Here is a 23,419-nt window from a genome sequence, read left to right as displayed (position 1 = left end):
AGAGTCTCGAATTGTTTGAAAGCAGCAAATAAAGAAATATATCAATATGATCGCATTTGTCGAGTCGCTTGAATATTTTGAAAAGTTCGGGATTATCGGAGTGTTCGGAAGAAACAATGTATTCGAAGTTATCGCAGTTGTATATAATATGTATTACATATATGCAGGGTGTTCATTTTAAAACTTCTCTCCTTAGCAATGAAGTGAAGGAAAAGTTTTTCCCCCACAGATCTGTAGAAGGTTTAAGCAGTCTGTCAGAAGAGAGAGAAAAAGGAAGAGAAAACATGCATTATCTAAATGGAATTGGAATCCACGACACCATTAGTCTACTAATAGTCACTTTGTCGATTGCGCCAATAACGGTTTCGAGGGTTTAATTTAAAGTTCTGTATAGGGACAGCTACTGATATAGGTAGAGGTAAGGACATTCGATAATGCTGAAGACTTATCAAATTCCCGTTTCGAAAATTTACTATCCGGCACTCGGATGCCTTCGAGTATTTGAGATTCTCGTAAAACAAACCTTGAGAATTTTGGGTACAAAGCTCTCTATTACAGGCCGTCCTGTCTGTCTGTTTGTATGTGGCATCCGACGATAACTTTAGGTTGCCATATTTTGAAATTATAAAAGCGGGGGATTCTAAACCGTAAGTACTGATGTGAACTTGTGTATTACAAATACTGACGATCCTTCTGACAATTTTTTTAGTGATTTCTTTGTTAAGTGACATTTCCAATGTACTTTTCTAACAAAACTAAAGTAAAGCAAATTTAGTTTTTGCCTTTAATATTTTATTAAGTTCAACAAATGTGAGTCTCGAATTGTAAAGTAAGTATTACAGTAAGATATCTCTAATAAGAATATCTTTAAGACAAGTTGTTTTTTTTTTTTTCAAAAAAAAAATCAAGCGATATATGGCTGATGCTCATACGGTTTTGTCTCTAAGAAATACAAAATAATTTCTAAACTTTTATCGTAAGAAAGCTAAAACATATTTAGGAGTCTTGGTCCATCTCTTATAAAATTTCTAATCATTTTCAAAGATTTCTACTTGAAATCATACTAACATACGAAATTACCACAATTTTACAATATATGAAATACAGTATAAACACTTTAAAAGAAAAAAATACTAATAATGAATCTAATCTAAACAAAATGCTAAGGATACCGTAGTTCAATTTGCAATCATTTCTGAATATATTGCAAGGATCCCCACATCACAACAGACGCAAGTGTCAACTCAACACGTGCTATTATTTATAAACAACATAGCAGACAGCAAGCCAACACGGAGGACACCGAGGAACGCCGAAAGCAGATGGACCTCACGGAAGGACCCGAGGAGGACAAATAAAAGGAGGAACACCGAGGGACCCAGCATCAGTCGTCCAACTGATCAAATCACCTACACCGCCCTGAGGTCGCACTGGACTAGGGGTACACCCATCCTTCCCGAGGTCGCTCTGGACTAGGGATCCTCTCAACAACCAACCCTTGCGAAGCTGCCTTGAGCTGAGGGGGCTATCCTTCCAAACTCACCGAACCGGCAGGTGCCTTGGAGACTGCTTTGAGAGAAGGGACACCGTGCAAAACCCCTATATTCCTTTACTTGGACATTAACGAGGAAACAGCATTATTCTCTTTGTAATCAAAGAAGTTTTGTATTTATCAAATTTTATAATAAAATTGGTGAAGGTATAAATCTCGGTCCACTATTGACTCTACCAAAATCATTACAATATAAAGACTAGTTGAACATATAGATTACGTAACAACATAGACTTGTTCAGTTGAACTGCACAGAATGTTATCAAAGAAATACGCACCTATGAGATCATATATTAGTATTCATGGGTTGCACCAAAATGTGTATGATTATGCCAAATGTTTTTACATTTTTCATTCTCTTTAACTTTTTTTAAAAAAAATCTCGATTGTTAAAATCTTATCATAAAATTCTACGCATGATACGTCTTTCATATTGTACAAAACCAGCAGTAATAATTTGGCAGTTTCTACGTTCATCTTGTTTCTGTCATCTGTCTATTCGCGATTGAGATTGACAAAGAAATGTAGCGGTTTACGTTGAATATAACAACACTTTATCAACAAAGTCGTCTTACATTTTTCTCCAATCCAAAAAAGCGGGCGGTTTTACGTGATTAAGAGATGATTAAGCGGGAGACGAATATAAGACCTGAAAATCTGGTGGTATCCGCTAAAATTAGGTAATATGGCAACTCTATGTCAGGAATCGACTCCCAAACGTTGGCGATGTTGTTTTGAAACACTCTGTATAAAATAATTCACCACGTTATTCTGAATTGATGCAAAACTCTTACGTTTTTGAAACCTACATTATTCGTCCAGGAAGCAATCTGCCTCCACCAAACGACGCTTCTGGATCCGTTATTGTGTGGATTCATCATAATGTATATACAAACCGACTGTATAGAACATATGCTACACTGTATATTCACTGTCGAGGAAATATATTTATTTCCGTTTTTCATCTTCATTAAACTTAGTGATGATTTCAAGGTTTCCCCCGGTAGGCTTACCACACGTCCTAGATTTAAGCCTGTATCCGGAAAATTGTCTGAGATTAACTAATGCCCGAAACTTTAGGGAAAATGGAAGACTGGGAAATTTCGCTATGTTTGGTCAAGTGCTTGGCTTGCATTTCAGTCTTGTGCTGATATTTATGAAAAAAAAAATTAAAATAGCGATAAGATGTTCTTCGCAAGAATACTTTACTCAGGAAAATAATATAAAAATATATTTTAAGTATAGACAATGAGCTTAAGCATTTTTGGATACTTTTCTTAACTTCTCAATAAACACATACCATTCTTAAAATATCCAGAAAAAAATGAAATGCCCCCCCCCCCAAAACACACATCCTGGCTACGCTACTGATGTTTTAAGTTTTACGTCCCACGGTTATGCCGGTTAGGCTAAAGGAGACGGTGATTATGAGAAATGAATGAAATGGTGGAATGAAGAAAGTGGAAGGAAACGGGAGAACCCCAAGAAAACCCACGAGCACGGTGTTTGTCCACCACAAAGTCCACACGGCGCGAGCTGGGATCGAACCAGGGACCCCAAGCACCGGAGGTGAACGCTCTACCACTGAGCCACCGTGCCCCCCAATATCCAGAAATTATGATAATCCTGCCCCGGGGGATTTTGAATACACGGAGGGTGAAAGTAGCAAAAATACTGGTAAGCTGCGGTGAACATGATCAGAGATATGTTTGTAGGGGAATATTCCTCCTGAACAATCCCCTGAAATCACCACTGATTTGACTAACATTTATTTTACTGAAGGGCTAAAGGGGGAGTTTGCGCCCAAAGCATCTACATATCTGTTTGCGGCAATGTGTGAACTAGTGGCCATTAACAGAAAGCAAACACGACAGAAGATAACACATTTGGCTTAAAAATAAAATTTTGCTACAACATTTTAGCAACACTGTACGCGATTAATATGGTTGAGGTATTGGGCGTATACTATATCGTATGAAGAGCAAATTACCCTATTTGTACGTTTAAGACCGTATGTCTGACAACACATACAATATCTGTCAGCAAATAATAAACAAGAGATAACATTCAGGAAGAAATTGAACTTCCTATGCGTGCGTGTGCGCGCGCGTGTGTGTGTATGTGTGTGTGTGTGTCGGACGAAAAAGCAATCCCTTTTTGTACGTTTTCCTTTCTCCTCACAAATACAACTTTGCAATAACTTATCAGATGAAAAAAAAAAAAAGTTGTTTGACTAGTTTGGCTGAAGGAAGGAATCATTGGAGAGGTGAAGAAACCGAACTGCCCATCACTACTTTTGATAATAACCGAAACTTCGATAATACTCGAAATTTCGATACTACCCGAAACTTCGATAATACTCGAAATGTCGATAATACCCGAACTTTCGATAATACCCGAAACTTCGATAATACCCGAAATTTCGATAATACCCGAAACTTCGATAATACTCGAAATTTCGATAATACCCGAAACTTCGATAATACTCGAAATTTCGATAATACCCGAAACTTCGATAATACTCGAAATTTCGATAATACCCGAAACTTCGATAATTTCAAATACTCGAACGGTTTCGAGTAACCGATGACAATTCGATAAATTTTCACTCTCGAAGTTCGATAGGTCCTCAGCCTTATCGAACACCCCTAGTACTAGAGTGTCACGAGAACACATTTCTCTGTTCAGTTATTTTATAATTAATGAGAAATCTAACGTCGACTTTACCCTTTTGGCTTCCTGATTGTGTTGACCTTCCGTTAGTGTTTGCCTTTTGGCCCACAAACGGAGAAACGGAGAAACTAGGGTAATTTGTTTTACTTTAACACTGAGTCACGTTGGCCATATCTTTCTAAATTTGCTCCCACTTGAACTACAAGTAAGCAATACACAGACACACTTTCTTTGAAGCTTACTGAAGTTTGCTTAGATTTTGGTTTCTTTCCTAAATAATTATTTTTAAAATAGTTTTTTCCACTCTTATTTTTTAAAATTCTTTGTTAATGTTTTCATGGGCTATCGGAGGATTCGGCCTCAAATTCGGAATCGACGTTTTAGTCTATGCAATACTGTCAGTAGTGACCAAGCAAACAACAAGCAATTATGCAGGATGTTTAGGAATACATTGCCATAAATTTGGCAATATATTCTGCACATCAAAATATGAAACAAAATGTTCAAATGAACATATGTCCTAAACCGAATAGCTTCCGAGCGAGTGGCTACAGAAAACGGGGGATAAGCAAACATGATTAGTGGTTACATAACAAATTCTCCAAAAGTAAGAAAATTTCATTAGAGTAAGAAAATTTCTCCATTCATATCAGTAAAATACACATAATTTCATCAAGAAAAGGTTAAAATTTCGAAGTTCTAAGCGTTTCAGGACACGTCTGCCTTAATATTGCAAATGCTAATTTTTCATAATATATTGTTTTAAGCTTTTACGTACATCACTGATATAGCCTACATAGTAGCTTAGACAGAACAGAGACAAGTGAGCCGTTTATAACAAGACTTATAAATTAATTCCCTCACTTTTCCAAATTTTCTCTTTTCATATATTATCAGGTTAAAAAAATAAGGTTAAATTTACCATAAACATCTTTTGTTAAAGGTTTGTCAGTCTGGAATCTAGCATAGAACTATGCACTGAATTTGAACGAAACGAATGAAGATATACCCTTCTTTCAATCAAGACTGAAGAATAAAAAATACTCCATTCTCATGTGGCTGCATAATATGAAGGATGTTCACAAAGCGACCATGTGGAACAAAATTTGAAGTTATACGGAGACTTGGACAAAACAAAAGTTAGAGAAGAAATATTTAGAGAACTTCGAAAAATGCTGTTGAAAGAAGATGACGCAGACAGCAACAAACAAAGAAACTTTTATCGGTAGAATTGAAAAGGGCGCTTTTAACAAGGATTCTTCGCCGGAATACCAATTTGATCTTAAACATATTACAAAGAAATTGTATTCTTCAAAACATCATAGAGGGAAAGATGGAAGGAAAGGGAGGAGTAGGGAGAAGAAGAACGTAACTCATCGATAATTCGAAAAATACTTGTAGAAGAAATTATTGGGAGTTAAAGGAGAAAGCCAAAGATCAAGAAACATGGAAGAGTTCTTTCTAGTCCCAAGAGAAAAACGTTCTCTCCTATTAGTCCCAGAACCTGGCAACAGGTAGAATACCGTATTCAATAATAATAATAATGACACCATCCACGAGAATTTTATATTATTTTATTATTTATTTTGATTTTTAATAGGAGTCTCGATATTCTTTGTGTTTTGTTTATATGCCCCCCAGTTAGGCTTGGCTTATCAAACTCATAGCTTGGAATATAAAAAAAAAATTCGAAGAGGGAACGGATAACTTTAATTAGTTACTGGAAAAAGTATACAGGGATAAATGAATAATTGAACATACATTTCAATTCTTTATTTGTGTAGAAGCCTGCGGTTGTAACAAGAATAATATACATTTAGAGTGAATACAAACAAAATATTGCCATAAGATAGTACTTTGATGTCAAAAAGGAAATATAAACACTATGTAAAATAGTCTTTAAATCTTTCATGTTTTCTGGTTACGATTATTCTTTTATGTATTTGTAACCGTTCTATCAAAGTAATTCTGATAGAATAATACATAATGCCATATGTATTCAGGTAATGGAATACTTAGATTTGGTTAGTAGAAACACGCTAGGAGATAAACATTTCACATAATATTGTATTGATTTTTTTCTTTTACTAAAGTCGAATGTTCCTTTCCATCATACATTCTCGGACCTATTCACCTCTGAGAAGAATATAAATTTACCCCAATTGTAAGAATTGTTAGACATGGATGGAAATTAAAAGCTCATAATTAATCTTCAAATGTATTTTATTAAACGGAAAGTTTTTAGAAAATTGATGAATCATTTTGATTTTTGGTTTGATTGACATCTTTCTTTCGTAAAAGCCTGTTTTGTTTGAGAAGATTCTGTCACTTGCGTATGGTATCACATAACATGATCTACGCATTCGCCATACATAGAATTTCAACAAGGAGAAAGTTTAGGTACTTATTTTCATATCCACTTAGGAGTTCGATGATTTATATATATATCTTAATATAGTAAATAGTTTTTCATAATATATTGTTTAAGAAGGAGTTAAAACCCAGAAATCACTATGTCAGAAGGTTATACTCTAATGTCTTTGAATTCCACTGATATTGTTTTTGATATCTCGCCAATCACTTTCGTGTTGTACATTACTCAAAAAAAAAAAAAAAAAAAAACGAATTAATTTCTAACCATGCTCTCGATACTGCATAATGGTACAAAATGCAGTGACACTATACTATATTGCTATACTATATACTATAGCATATATACAGTACTCTGCTATATATGCCATAGTATATATAGTATACAATACTTGAAACTATACTATATACAAAATTCGGTACTATATTGCTTTATATCTCAACCAAAGGCAGAGTCGATACAATTTACCAAATGACCAGAAAGGACGTCTTCCTCTCCTTTCGCCTACTGACCTAATTACGAATTTACATTACTTTATTTATCTCATCCCAGATGTTCGTAAAACGGGTGTCCCGTTATTCCGATTACCTGTTTCGCCTACGCTTGCTTAATGAGGGATATGTAGAAATTTACTTCTCAACATAAACAGCATTAGCAATATTAATCTCTTAACAACAGTCGTGAGTAGCTGTAACTCTATAAGCTCTTTGGCCCCCTTTAAAATTTAAAATATTGGCACCCTGATTCAGATAATTATTAAATTCTTTTGAAGAACAACTCTATCTTCTATGCTTCCTTAGCAGGGATAGGATCCAATAAATTTGAATTATCTCGACAATCTTGGATGCTTGCAAAACTTTCAAATAATATGTTTATGCAGATGAATAATGTGTGTCGATTCTTTTTAGATTTTACTTTACATAAAATGTATTCATTTCCTTTAAATGATAACAATTACCAGTATGTACGTATTATTATTTCTTAGCTATTTAGTTAGTACTCAAAATTTCCCATCCCCGTAACTGAAAATTAGTGTTCTAACTCGCGTCGTTTTACTCTTATTTGTTAATTTGCAAGAAGTTTCTTCTCTGTTATTTATAGTGAACTGGGCCCAATACTGTACATGCTTTAACGATATTGGCCATCATAAATTTGGTGTTCTAGTGTTCTAGAATATTGGTCTGGCAATCGAGGACACAACAGAAAATCCACATTGGAAATACAGATTTCTTTGGCCCATAGCAGATTGTTATTGAAACTGAAAAGTCAGTGCGAAAGACTTTTTCCGCATCCGTTCAGGCTTGTATTGGGCCAATGCGAATCGAACCAACCCGTATCATTTAGAGCGAAAACAATCTAAAATACCTAGAACTTGTCCCAACACGTATGGTCTCACTGAAATGACAATGCAATTACTCTTCTATTTTTTTTTCTTTCGTGACTTAGGTTTAATCAAACCCTTTTAAACTCATTTTAATTCCAATTGTGATTTTATTCGCAACTCTCAAACATCACACAACCCTATCATTCTTTTGAAACTTCAAATGCAACTCAATATTATTTACTCCGACTTAATATTAAACTGCACGACTTAATTTCACAAACTATGGGCTTCATTAAGGATCGTTTGCGTCAATACAACGCGAAATTTAAGTTTTATTTTTCAATAAGCGGCATAGCACTTTTAATTCTTTATTGCATCTTTTGAGTTGCGTTAGGATTCTTAAATTTTGCAAAGATTGATTAATTCGAAATGTGGTCCTACATGTCAGTTAGTACCAACTAATGTGTGCCGAATTAAGATACCACTTTACACCTAAACCACTAACAAACTAATTTCTACATCCACAAACATCCTGAAGGATTTTATTAAAATTGGAAAGTTATTACAAACCGATGAATTAAAAAAACATAAATCTAGTTTCATTAGAATCGAGAAACTTTTATGAAAGATGTCGTTAAACGTTGTTTTTAAAAGAGTGAGTTAATCCGTTTTGCCTCAGATGTATATCCCAATGAATAGAGGTTACTTAAGTGTTTTTAAAAGAGTGAGTTAATCCGTTTTGCCTCAGATGTATATCCCAATGAATAGAGGTTACTTAAGTGTTTTTAAAAGAGTGAGTTAATCCGTTTTGCCTCAGATGTATATCCCAATGAATAGAGGTTACTTAAGTTTTTTAAAAGAATGAGTTAATCCGTTTTGCCTCAGATGTATATCCCAATGAATAGAGGTTACTTAAGTGTTTTTAAAAGAGTGAGTTAATCCGTTTTGCCTCAGATGTATATCCCAATGAATAGAGGTTACTTAAGTGTTTTTAAAAGAATGAGTTAATCCGTTTTGCCTCAGATGTATATCCCAATGAATAGAGGTTACTTAAGTTTTTTAAAAGAATGAGTTAATCTGTTTTGCCTCAGATGTATATCCCAATGAATAGAGGTTACTTAAGTGTTTTTAAAAGAGTGAGTTAATCCGTTTTGCCTCAGATGTATATCCCAATGAATAGAGGTTACTTAAGTGTTTTTAAAAGAGTGAGCTAATCCGTTTTGCCTCAGATGTATATCCCAATGAATAGAGGTTACTTAAGTGTTTTTAAAAGAGTGAGTTAATCCGTTTTGTCTCAGATGTATATCCCAATGAATAGAGGTTACTTAAGTTTTTTAAAAGAATGAGTTAATCCGTTTTGCCTCAGATGTATATCCCAATAAATAGAGGTTACTTAAGTGTTTTTAAAAGAGTGAGTTAATCCGTTTTGTCTCAGATGTATATCCCAATGAATAGAGGTTACTTAAGTGTTTTTAAAAGAGTGAGTTAATCCGTTTTGCCTCAGATGTATATCCCAATGAATAGAGGTTACTTAAGTGTTTTTAAAAGAGTGAGTTAATCCGTTTTGCCTCAGATGTATATCCCAATGAATAGAGGTTACTTAAGTGTTTTTAAAAGAGTGAGTTAATCCGTTTTGCCTCAGATGTATATCCCAATGAATAGAGGTTACTTAAGTGTTTTTAAAAGAGTGAGTTAATCCGTTTTGCCTCAGATGTATATCCCAATGAATAGAGGTTACTTAAGTGTTTTTAAAAGAGTGAGTTAATCCGTTTTGCCTCAGATGTATATCCCAATGAATAGAGGTTACTTAAGTGTTTTTAAAAGAGTGAGTTAATCCGTTTTGCCTCAGATGTATATCCCAACGAATAGAGGTTACTTAAGTGTTTTTAAAAGAATGAGTTAATCCGTTTTGCCTCAGATGTATATCCCAAGGAATAGAGGTTATTTAAGTCTTTAAAAACACGATATATTTCATGCAACTTGGGTGACGTTTGGAGAGGTGCCCTTAAACATGTTTTTGTAGGAATAAATTAATCCCTTTGTGTCACATTTATATTCAAACAATAGAAGTAACATACCCAAAAGTAAGCACGCTATACTTCATGAATACCAGATAACTTTTAAAAGAAGTGCCTTTAAGCGTGTTCTAGCATGAGTAAATTAATCCCATTGCTTCAGACTTCTATCAAAAGCAATAGATGTAAAGTAAGCCTTGCAGAAAACATACTAAGTTTAACGAAAGTCGAAAAACTTCGAAACCGACACATGATCTATTATTAGGAATGCTTTGATCGTGCTGTTGAATTTATTGAATGATTAGATAACCAAATTCAAGTACGGAAAAATGTTATTTTTTATGCAATTATATTAGACGGGGACCTACTGCTTAATATGGGATCCAAACTAGTAGTTCTAAAGTTTGTATCTAAGTCAAATATTCTCACCGAGAGTCGAGTACGCAATCAAGTGCGGAGAAAGTGCATGCGTTAGCTAGTCACCTACAAAGATGTACAGACAATAAGATCATCCCTACCATAGTGTAAAATCATATTAACACATTACACAACTCCAAAAAATTACATCAATGACATTTTTCACTCTCGTCAAAACACAACTCTCAGTGCCGATAGTATCCCTAATAGCTATCTCCTCAAAGTACCACAGTTTTGCTTGTTATACTTGCCTTTTTGTGTTTAACAATTTTATCTATAACTAGCAAAAAAGGCCATACTTCGTGGAAACTATGAATAGTATGTCGTTTGTTTGAATTTTCATTAAAAAGCTTCATCCTCACATGACAGTCATTGCTTTGTTACCATACATTCAGACTAGGTTTCTCCCTTGGTTTGAAGGTAATGACAATCTTCTGAAGCTTTCATCGTTCTTGAAAGAAAATTCAACAAAAGACTTCCTTCCGTTCTAATCTTATTACACATTAAACGAATCTTTCATACTGTCTGACATGTTGGTCTAACATGTATTCTTTTACTCGTTAAGTGGTTAATATCAAATTTCTCTAATCGCAGACATACTTCCATTCAGATCAATTCAGCTTAATTATCTCATTTCTTTTCATAAATTCCTGACGAATTTGCTTTACTTGTAGCACTTTATACACAGGGAGAAAGGCAGTTAAGTTCACTACATACGCACTGTCCAATCCGAAGGAAATTAGCACCACAACATATGTGTCGATAGGTGACGTGCTGAGCTTAGTTTGGAACTCCCAGCATACCTTCCTGACTAATCGTAGTGTCTGAAGAGGCTATGTGTACATGTACGTGTAGTGGAAAACATGAGAGTGTACATGTGTGTACTAATCCTTTTGTGTAGATTACAGCCTTTATGTGAAATGTAAAAATTTGTAAGCATACTTCTTTTGTGCAATAAAATTAATTGAGTGTAGTCACGTACCGATGGTGCAAGAGACCAGGTTTACATTTCGTAGAACCGGTACTCGCATCAATTATGATGTATCAGTTGTCCATTAGTGGTACATACGAGGGCGGAGTGAGAAGTTCTCGGCCTGACAATGAAAAGCTGCGAATTTCATTTCAAAAATGATTTTATTTTTCGACATAATCTCCCTTAACTTCAATACACTTGGTCCAGCGTTTCTCCAACATCAGTATTCCTTCCCGGAAGTAGAAGTCTCGAAGGTTGTGGAAATAGTCATCCACGACCCTCTCAACTTCTTCATTCGATGTAAAGGTCTTCCAAGAAAGTAATTTCTACAAGTTTGGGAACAGATAGAAGTCCGGTGGTGCCAAATCAGGAGAATTTGGGGGATAGTCGAGGAAATCGTACCCCAAATCCCGCAGTTTTCCCATCGCCAACGCACCCCTGTACACAGGTGCTTTGTCCTGGTGAAAGATGATTTTCTTCTTCTTCAAGTCAGGATTTTTCTCGCGAATTTTGGCATCAAGCTGGTCAAGAAGGTTGGAGTAATATTCATCTCTAATTGTTGTTCCTTTTGAAGGTAATCAATTAACAGGATGTCTTTCGCGTCCCAAAACACACTGGCCATGACCTTAAGGGCCATACGATTGTTTTTCCTTTCTTCGGCGCTGCACCACGGGCTTTTACCCACTGCTTGAACTGCTGTTCCATTTCTGGCATGTAGTGATGAACCCATGTCTCATCTATTGTCACAAATCGCCGCTCAAAATCGGTCGGATCCCTTTTGAATTGGTCCAAAGATTGCTCCGAAAATCGTTTTCGGATTTGCTTTTGGTCGGCAGTCAGTAAATGCTTCACCAATCTTGCGCAGAGCGGATCCCTTTTGAATTGGTCCAAAGATTGCTGCGAACATCGTTTTCGGATTTGCTTTTGGTCGGCAGTCAGTAAATGCGGCACCAATCTTGCGCAGAGCGGATCCCTTTTGAATTGGTCCAAAAATTGCTGCGAACATCGTTTTCGGATTTGCTTTTGGTCGGCAGTCAGTAAATGCGGCACCAATCTTGCGCAGAGCTTTCACGTCCCTAGTTCTTTGTGCAAGATGTTTTGCATCCGTTCCTCCGATATCCCCACATTCTCAGCTATTTCACTCACCTTCACTCGCTTGTCGTCCAACACGATATTATGCGCTTTTTCGATTGTTTCTGTTGTGGTTGCGGTTTTCGGCCTTCCTTCACGTGGGTCATCTACGAGGAAGGTGCGACCACGTTTAAATTCAGCGGCCCACTTTTAACGGTTGACATGGAAGGAGCAGAGTCCCCGTAAACTTTTGTCAACTTCGGATGAATTTTCGTAGGGGTTAATCCATCCAAAATGAAAATTTTGATTACCACACGATATTCAAGTTTATCCATTTTCACAACTAAAATGTAAGACGTATATCTGCAATAATGCCTGCACACAAACTACTTGAGAGAACAAGTTAACACCTTTTACACGAACAACTGAAAGGTGCCCCAGGAAAGAACAATAAAATTTTGCTGATTGGAGTGCCAGCTCTGGGTCAGGCCGAAAACTTTTCTCCTCGCCCTCGTACTTTGAGAAGCATAAGGTTTCCATAGTAGACGTACCCTTCACGTGTCCACTATGCATCAAAAAGCAGTTGAAAAGAAAAATCATCCAGGGAACCTTAGCTATCAATACGGGTATCAGTAGTGTAAATAAAGGTGTTGTGACACCTGTTTGAGAGCACGAATACTAAAGAATCAGGTCTAGGTTAGGAGGCAGGTCTAGGTTTCGTCGCTCCTGTCTCACGATTACTCCTGATACCTGCTCAACCCTGACAAAGTCTTTGGTGGTATCGGAAGAGATTTGCAGTAGCTAGACAAGTGGCGAACACTGGTATTCAGTTACAAGAATCGTTTGTTTCTCTGAACAGCGATGGCCGTGCACTTTTGCAGGAATGTAGGCGTGCAAAAATATTCACTACGATTACACTCACTTTACAGAAATTACACTTTTTTCTGGTATAGGCGAGAAGCTACACATCTTGTTTTACTCCATTCTTATTCAGAGGCGTATACGTAGTGTGCTGTACATTCGTGATGTTATCATTTCTCCCTTCCGAAATTATCAGAACGCTTTAGGATACCCTATATTCCAGGGGCAACACATGTTAGCGTGCTGCAATAGCAACACAACGTAAACGCGGATACTCAGAACGTGCCTTTTACTCTGCTTTACTATGTTTCCGGGGCTAAGTTCTATTGACCATTTACAGTCATGTTCAACGGTTTTCGATCCCATCTAGGCTCCTGAAAAAACAATCACCAACTTGCACTAACATCTACAATGAACAATGCATGTTTTATCTCAGATAACTTGAAGGATATGTAGGACGGCACGACCGGATTTAGGGGGCGGTGCACCGGAGCACATGCACTCCCCTCCGTTGTGAATATACACTATCTAAAGGGAAAAGCTGGCAGTGAAAATAGCAATACCTTCCGAAAATTTCATGTCATGTTTTCGTTTCGGGCTTAAAAGAAAGCGGATTTTTGCAAAAGCAATAGTTTAAGTCAAATTCCTAATACACCCACAGATGCCTAAAGGCATTATAAAATACATTTTATTCAAATGTACTGGTAGTTAATTCAGAAAATCCCCTTCAGAAAATCCTGGATCCGGCCCTGTAGGATGGGTTACCTGGTTGATAAGATACTTGTGTGTTTCATGGAAACTACATGCTTTGAACACTCACAGGGAAAAATTTCGGAATGTTCCACAGCACCATGTAACAATGAGTTGCACTTATCAGTACCTTGTTCTTGTGTATGATTTGTGTTTTTGTGAGAAACTATTTATAATAGGTTACTTCAAATGTGTTTCCATAGCTGGTATATTTAAAATAAAACCTCGTTACCCGCCTCATCGAAGTTTTATAAATGATTAAGAGTTTGGGAATGCGCAAAAATTCATCTTGTATGCTCTACTTTATAATTGTTCATGGTCCACTGTTTCGCTAACATGCTATGTTTATTTACCATCTCTCTAACCTTAGTTGTAATTAAGAAATTAGCCATAACAACAACATAGATTCACTCATCCATGAACTTTTAGAGCAATATTCTATAATACGTAATAGATTTGACATTCGAGAGAGAGAAATCCGAAGGGGAAGTGAAACTCAAGAGGAAGATTATTAACTCTATCGAAAGCTTTGCTGAAGTCAGAATAGATGACGTCCAGACATTTCCTTCATTAAGAGTATAGTTTCGTCTTGGGGAAAGTGTAACGTCGGTTAATTTTAATCACTCTTTGATAAAGCTGTGTTTATAAATAATTATATCACGTAGCACATACGAAAAAATACTATCTAAACTTGTCACTTTCAGCTGTATCCTCTGTGACGTTTTTCAGTAAGCCTTTCCGCTTAGCTAGGAGAGGGCAACAAAGATAGTGTTGATAGAAGACAGTGTTTGTAGATGGATGGTTTTGAAGTTACACTATCAGAAGATTCTTGCAAATCTCACACAGCTAACCTTGTTCAATTCTATTTCACCTATTTCGCTCCAGCTTTTTTGTACAATCCTTCATTTTCTCTTATCTCTGATCCAAAAAACAAGCTACTAGGTCATACGTTCTGAAGTTGAAAATGACTGGTGTAGACAAAAAGTTCACAAAGTTGGGAACAAAGAGCAAGACTCCGAGATTGATAAGTAGTTTAAAATAAAAATTGCTTGAGCCTGACATTAAAACATAAGTGATTAAACAGTGTTTTCAAATGTGGATATTTGAATAATATTTGATATAATATACAAAAGAAAATGTATTAAGATGTGAGGTCATACAGGTTCGATCTTAATTGTGGCGACATTGTAAGCGTAAGCGTCTTTGGTGCAGAGGACCCGGGTTCGATTCCCGATTAGAAATAATATGGTTCATGTTCCACGTTAAGCTGTTTATCCACGTCTCATTTAACCTCACTGTTGGAAGGGATACAAATCTATAATTCAATGCAAAGGCATACGTTCATTAATCATTACTATATCAATCCTATGAATGCCTATCATCACCTATCAATGCGTGTCGATTTGATTGTTTTAAGTATAATTAAAATATGGATTTTGAGAGCGAATATTACCATATTATATTTTGAGAAGTATGAATGAACCTGAGAAAAAATTCCATCTTGATGATTAAAGTTCAAAAATGGTCATTAAAAGCAGTAGTGGAGCCATAGGAATTAAAAATAAAGAATTTCGAAAATGACTTGGCTATAGTTGTTTTACTGCACCTGAGAGTGTGTGGAACGCAGCTTACTTCGTACGCAACTAAACAAAAGTTAGAAATAATGAAATACATAATAAGATATCAATATCTTTAATATTTTCAAGGGATTCCACCCTTCCAATTCTCTTAAGCTGTACTGAATAGGGCTTCTATTCATCGCTCATTATTGCATATTGGTAACCTAACATAAGAACTTTCCTATTTTAAAATAATGCATGTTGTTTAACGTTATGTCTTATGAATTGTGCATCTTAAGCACTAAATTGCTTAACTTAAAAACAAATCATTAACGTTAAAAGAAAAATTGGAAATTGGAAATAATACGAAAAGGAGGAATATCATATTCAAGACTTTGGCCTATGGTTCTTTCTTAATGTTATGTATCATGCTAAAATTTCTCCTTAATAGCGGGTGTTACAGTATTATCATAAAAGTTTTTAAACCCGAAGAGGTAGGCATTAGAAAGCTCGGTTTCTTTATGTCAGCAATATTTTGGTATTTGGAGCTTCAAAGAAATGATTATATAGACAAATACTCAATCATTAAACACGTTTTAAAAGTCGATATTTTATACACTTCCATATGTATCTGTTGATATAGAAAAGTTACATAGGTATCATGAAATTGTAATATTACAATTCAGCTAGATTTTAATCTGTAGAATCATAATAGAGAATAGGTTCGCAACCAAATTAGGTTTGGATTGATCATTTCGAAACTTCAAAATAATAAATGTTCTTGGTTTAATTACTGATAATATTTTTATTGAATTGAGTGCCTGTCTGTTGAGGGCCTAATATAAAAAGAATTAATTAAAATACTTAACTACCGTATTGTTATGATGTAGAAGACGGTTGTTTACTTTTATAACGGTAGTTTTATCTAGAACATAATTTACAAATCATTCCATGAAATGAGAAGTTTATTTGTAATAGTTTCATCTGCTTAAAGACAAAACTTCAACTTTGATAAAAGTCCTTTTCCACTATTAGGTCTATAAGTAAACTGAAATAATACTGTGAATTATTAACATTGGTAAATAACCACATCGAATCTATAGTACCAAGTTGATTCGAAATAAATTTAGTATTTAATTGAGTCCATATAATTGCAATGGTGAGAAATAAAATCAAAACGAAGTGATGTGCAATTACTTTGCAATGTTAAACCAGAATTGATTATGTCATACGGCACGTCGGAGGCTTTGTGTGTCCATTCCTGAATCCCTCAGTTTGAGTTGTTATCATAGGTGAATCAGTTGTAATTCGTGACCTCCGAAGATTTTGTTGAAAACAACGAAACAGCTTTGGTAGCGACCAAGGTGGTACGTATTCTAAAAGAAGAAATAGTGGAAACATAGGCGTTACAACGATAGTTTAAACGCTTTAAAAAGGGAGAGATCAGAATCGAATAATAGATACACAGGATTCCCCCGCGTCCATTAATGATTCCCTCGTCAATCCGCAATAAGAGAACCAGGACATCAACATGGTAGGTGGAAGCTGAAGTACAGATGGCAGAAACCAACATGGCTGGTCATTTTCATGTTCAATTTCAACTTCTGTCGAACGTTTTTGGAAAATCCTCAGAATCTGTGGTTCTAGAGACAATTGTAATTGATGATAACATTTGTGTCTACTGCGATCTCTTGTCAATAAGAAATCAGAACTGGAGGTCTCACGAATGTGCAACGAGGACCATTGACACGAATATAGTGTTGTGCACTTGGTGGAACTATGAGGCCCACTGTCACTGTGAACTCATTCCAGATGATGTACTGTGTGCTCCTATCTCTATGGAGAAAAACTTAACTGGTACACTGAGTTTTGTGCCACAAGTACTGGGATTTGGTGAGGCAAAAACGCGCCCTGCCACAAATAGACGAGGCTCATTGTGATCGATCAATGATGGTTCAACAGAAACTACCTAAGAGGGGAGATTAGAATCTTTTTCCCGTTCAGTGTTTATGTTAGTCCCAACTTGCACCCGCCGACTACTACCTATTTCGTTCTATGTCTCAGTTCCAATAAGTTTGGAAGGAATACGAACTGAAGTATACGAGTTTCTCCAATCATAACCGCTGGGGTGAAACTGGAACAACATTAAACAGTTTTACAGCAGAGGGATGAAGAACATTCGATAGCCTAAAGCCGATAATCTATACTTCGCTTAGTTCCGTTCTGCCTGTGTGATATAGGTATGATATAGGCGACATTTTCTTTTTCTCAGGCTGGTATAAATATTGATAGTAACAACATAGTTCGATGAATTTTCACTATATTGAAAGTGATATTACACAAACCCAAAATAGATCGTTCACCTCTGGTGCATGGGGTTCCTGGTTCGATCCCAGCTCGTACCAAGTTAACTTTATGGTGGACAAACACCTTCTCCGTGGGTTTTCTCGGAGTTCTCCCGTTTCCTTCTATTTAATTCGTTCGACCATTTCATTCATTTCTCACCATCACTGTCTCCTTTAGCCTACCCTTCATATTCCTGGAACGTAAAACTCAAAAGACTTCATTTCATTTTCATTCAAAATATCCAAAATCCACGAATTTCTATATTTTCGTAATACTAAGTCCTCGTTTCTCTTTTTTTAAAAAAATAAACAGTTCATATTTATGCAATGGTCAAAGAAAATAAGGAAGTATTAATTGAGTCGTCCTTTTATTGTGTCAAATTGACACTGCAAATTATAAATTTATATAAAAACATCAAATAACAAATATAAAATCGAACTTGCAAATTCTGGAAATATTTAAGATCCAATTATGAGCATTTAAAACAAGACACCATTGTAAATGAGCATTATCTTATTAAATAAAGTAAAGAAGCTTAACCTTGTTATAATTTGTAAATGTTATTAACAATAGACAAAAAATATCGTTAAAAGTTGAAACTTTTTTTCTTTTAAAAAAATTAAAGTAGTCTCTATACAAAAGAAATACTTCTTTCTAACGGGATAATGAGTGCAATAATTAGCGTCTCTAGGAACCGTTTTGAAGAAAAATATCGAAAAAAGGAAGCACTTCGAAGTGGGAAGAAAATCTCCTTTATTCTAACAAGCCATTATGTATTCTTCTCTTTACAAAAAAAAAAAAAAAAAAAAAAAAATAATACGGAAGATCTTACGAAAAAGTAAAAAAATAAAAACACTAAAACACTAAGTAATTTACCATTATTGATTTTGGGACGTCTCACCTTGAGTAATTAATTACGAACACAAAAATTCTCTTATACATACCAAAAGAAAAGATAGAACAAAGAAAATAGCAAGTTGGTGAGTGCTTTTTCTACTAAATATTTTTTATAGTAGCAAGCTATCTTCTGTCTTCCTACAGGTTTCCATAATCGATACACCGTAAAAGAAAAACTCTTTTGTGAACTTAAAAAGTTTTTTTTTCTTTAATGCATCATTCCTTGTTTCCTGTCGTATACGTAAACTAGGTCTTCGGTAAACTCAATAAAACTGGATCAACTTTGGCAAAATCGCAATTCGCACCAAGCGGCTGTTTTCTGGTGTGAATTGACAGCGGAGTTACAAAATGGATTACCATTTTAAGTCAATAGATAGATCCTTTATGTTAAAGCAGAGAGGATGAAAATTTAGTTTTCAATAAATCAATATATACTAATCAACAATATGGGTTGTCCTGCTAGTCTAGCGGTTAGCGCGCACATCAATGGTGAACGGGGTCGGGGGTTCGTTTCCGGCCGGAAGAACATTGAAATTTGAACACGCTACAGTAGTTCAAATTTTACCTTAAACTAAACGTCTCATATAGTCTAAATGCTGTGGGGGACGCTAAACGCTAATGCAAACAAACAACCAAGTAACAACTGATCAACCAATAACTAATTTTTTACTTAATACAATAATACTAATAGTACTAATAAGTATATACTAATACTAGTATGCAACACTATAAATTCATTATCATAAGACAAAGGAAAATGCGGGAAGATGAACTTTAATTTTGTTCATCTAGGCGACGTTTTCCGATTGATATTAAGCATGTATTACATCAACATTGATTTAAAAAAAAAACATAGTTTAAATGTACAAAATAATTTTATATTAAGATAAAATGATTGTGTGTACTGTTATGTTGGTAGTAACATAAGGAAAGACTTGATAAGCGTATATTACGCATACTTTACGTCATCATTGGTTAAAAAACACAGTTAGGTATTTTATATTGCAGTATATCTCATTAATGATTGTGTGTATTGTCGTCTTGCTAGTGACATAACGAAAGACTTGGTAAGCATATATTATGCATACATTACATCATCATTGGTTAAAAAGCACAGTTAGGTATTTTATATTACAGTATATCTCATTAATGATTATGTGTATTGTCGTCTTGCTAGTGACATAACGATAGACTTGATAAGCGTATATTATGCATACATTATATCATCACTGTTTTACAAAGTACAGTTTAGGAATTCTATATTATATCTCATTAATCATTATATGTACTATCGTCTTGCTATTGGCATAATGGAAGACTTATTAACCATATATTATAGTATCAGTTTGACCTCAATAGATGGTGTGATTCTCATCTAACATCAATTTTCAAGTTTAAAAATAATATTTATCCATTATTTAAAGAACTACGTATGGATATATACCTTTAAATATGTTGTTAAGTTTAATCATATCAATTTGCCGACATTTATTTCATCTTTGGAGAGAACTGTCTTCATTGCATGTTGCAAATATTTTAAAAAAATATTTTCTAATTATTTCATCTCTAGTACGAATTTAAGTATCGATAGGGTAAATCAAAATCTACTGGTCGAAATCATGGTATACGTTATGTCGACACTACCAAATCTGACACAAGTAAAACACGAAAAAAAGGATAAGAATAATCCTATTAAAACAACATTAAACTAATGTGTGTAATAACAATTGCTTAATTTTATTATTAGTAACTATATATATATATAAGGATACTGAGCTAAATTCGTAACTTCCTGTGTTTTACATAAATATATCAGAATACGATCGTCATATCTTACGTTGTCCCATAAGTTTTACGTTTTCTCGGCAAGTTTCACATTGTATTCTTTAACAGCCTCCCGTAAATCTATTTCTTCCAATTCTTTAATAAATCAAAGACATGATAATCCTGTTTACTTTCAATTTTTTATAAGTTATTACAATGAAAACAATATATATATATATATATATATATATATATATATATATATATATATATATATATATATAAATTAAAGAAACTGATTTCTCACACTTATTATCACAACTCAACAATGCAACATAGTATTTGGAAGGAAAATGAAACAAGTTGTGTTTCCTTATCTCTTATCTAAATAGCATCTCAACTATATGTTGGAGAATATTTTTTTTCTTTTAACATCCTAGTCTTCGTCTGTCAACATCACCAAGGTTATATCGTAATTTTGAACGATTGTGATATGCTGATAATAGAAACAAAAGTTATTATGAACTGGTAATAACAGAGTGGTTGTGAATACCTATCTGCCCTGCAACGAATTTTTGAACGCATTAAAGTGATGTGGGACTACTAACAGACATAACGTATTCACTGAAATACGGCAAACAAGATTTGTGTAGTACTTGGTTGGTTGAGTTTGACTTTAGCGTCCATTTCAGCACCGAGGCAATATGAGACGAAGACCTGCAGCTTAATGTGGGTGTCAAACCACATGATCTCCAACCAGGTATTTTAATATTGTTTTATGTCTTGCAATTATTTTTAACCCTCCATGCATACTGGCCTCATATGAGGACATATATTTAACAAATCCTTCCTTATCCAATTAAAAGCAGAATTTTCTGTAAATGCACGAGTGTCTTGTAGAAGAACAGGAAAGCATCGGTGAGAAGTCACAAGGTGGCAGCACCTCTTGTTCTGGTGATGTAGTTGATGGAATATGTGAAAACGCGATGGAACGCGTGGTGAGCATATGATCGTAAATTATATTTTTTTCCAGCGATTGGAATCATTTTTTCAGGTAAATATTTCTTTAGTTTGCTGCTTTGGTGTAACTTTATGAAATTGTGTATTTATTTTGAACAAAAGTATTATATAAAGCGAGACAATAGCGAGAAAAGACGTGTCCTCAAATGAGGACGTTATGCAGTTGTGGTTTCAAACTTTTCTGGTTGTCATTATATTGCATACGCAAATATTGCATCTTGTATGTTTTATTTCCAGTCTTTATGATTCGAAACTGTAAACATTGGTAACATGAAACGAAGTAAGGTCAAAATTATATATGTCTGTGTATTTTAAAATTTCTTTTTTCATTTAATTGAGATCACATTACGAAATGAAATGTACACAACTATTACTTTACAAAGTTGACCTGTTACCATATATAAATCCGTAACTCAATTTTTGAGTAAATATGAAGGTAGGTCGGTCGATAACGCTTCTGACTACAAGGCTAAATTGTGCTCAGGGGCAGTTCAAATATTATACGTAATCATAAATTTGGCTATTTTTCAGCAACTCCCCCTTCCAATAAAAAGTAATCAAACATGAGACCCCCTAATAATAACAATACTTTTCAACCATAATATTTTTTTGAATATCATTGAAAAGATAGGGATATCACTAAGTTGGACTAGAACCTCAATTGATTGATTGATTAGGAAGGAATGGGAACGTCAGCATCAAGGCCGTGATAGTGGCCCATCACCATTATCACGGCTGCTCCAATACGAACTGCAATAATAAAATTTAAGGAAATGTTGAAACAGATAAATCAGAAAGAGCTCCGAAAGAAAGAAGAACATTCAAAAATTAAAGATAAAACAATAAATGTTTAGAATAAAATAGATAACGATAACAACAAATATAGAAACAAACAATAAAAAGTAGAACAAAAGATAAAAGCATAGCAGCAATAAAAGAAATAACAGACTAAAATCGCTCAGAAAACGTGAGCAACCTCAGATCCATGAATACATTGAAGTACCCAGCAAATAAGACGAACGTCATCTCCCAACACACTGGTCAGCGTACAAGGCAGTCCGTGACGTTCTATGACATATGAGTATTCAGGACATTCAATAAGAATGTGCTGAATACTTAGGGAAACACTATACTCCTCAGAATACGGACGATTCAAACAACGCAGCAAACATCTGTGTGTCAGATGAGAGTGTACGATATGCAGACGCGCGAGGAACACTTCATTTCATCGACTAGAGCGAGAGAACGTATGCCACTCTCCTACGGCGGCTTAACTACGTGAAGTTTATTTCCAACTACCTAGTTCTAATGGAAAAATTCAAAAGATGAATATATGGATTTTCTTGAGTTCAAAACTCGTATGGCTAGAGACTTATTTACAAAGGAAATGCCATCACACCTGCAAGACTTACTGTTAGAGGAAGACCCGGTAGTGTGACTTCGCTACCTCCACTAAAGAAGAAATCAATTCTGAACGTACCCAGGAAGAAAAAGTTTGATGGAGGAGGTCATTACTCAAAGAAAGGTGACTGAAAATGTGCAAATCGTTGTCCTGATCTGAGGTGTAAAAGTAAGACACAATATATCTGTGGCAGGTATGAAGTACCATTGTGTACAGAGTGCTTTAAAGTGTTTCATACAATTTAATAAATAATAGTTTTCATCGTTTAGTGGGTTAATACAATCTTTTGCTGTAGGCCTATCATTTTCATTATTTTCTTGCTAAAAAAATAAAGATTTATGTTAACTTTTTGAAGCCTCATAAAAAATACGGGTTATTTTATTGTATTGTATTGATATTTTGAATATTCTATTTCAGTATGTTG

Source organism: Thermobia domestica, chromosome 2, assembly GCF_964235325.1.
Source record: "Thermobia domestica chromosome 2, izTheDome1.hap1.1, whole genome shotgun sequence".
NCBI lineage: Eukaryota > Metazoa > Arthropoda > Insecta > Zygentoma > Lepismatidae > Thermobia > Thermobia domestica.
The sequence above is the reverse complement of the archived record's forward strand: the minus strand, read 5'-3'. Positions refer to the sequence as shown.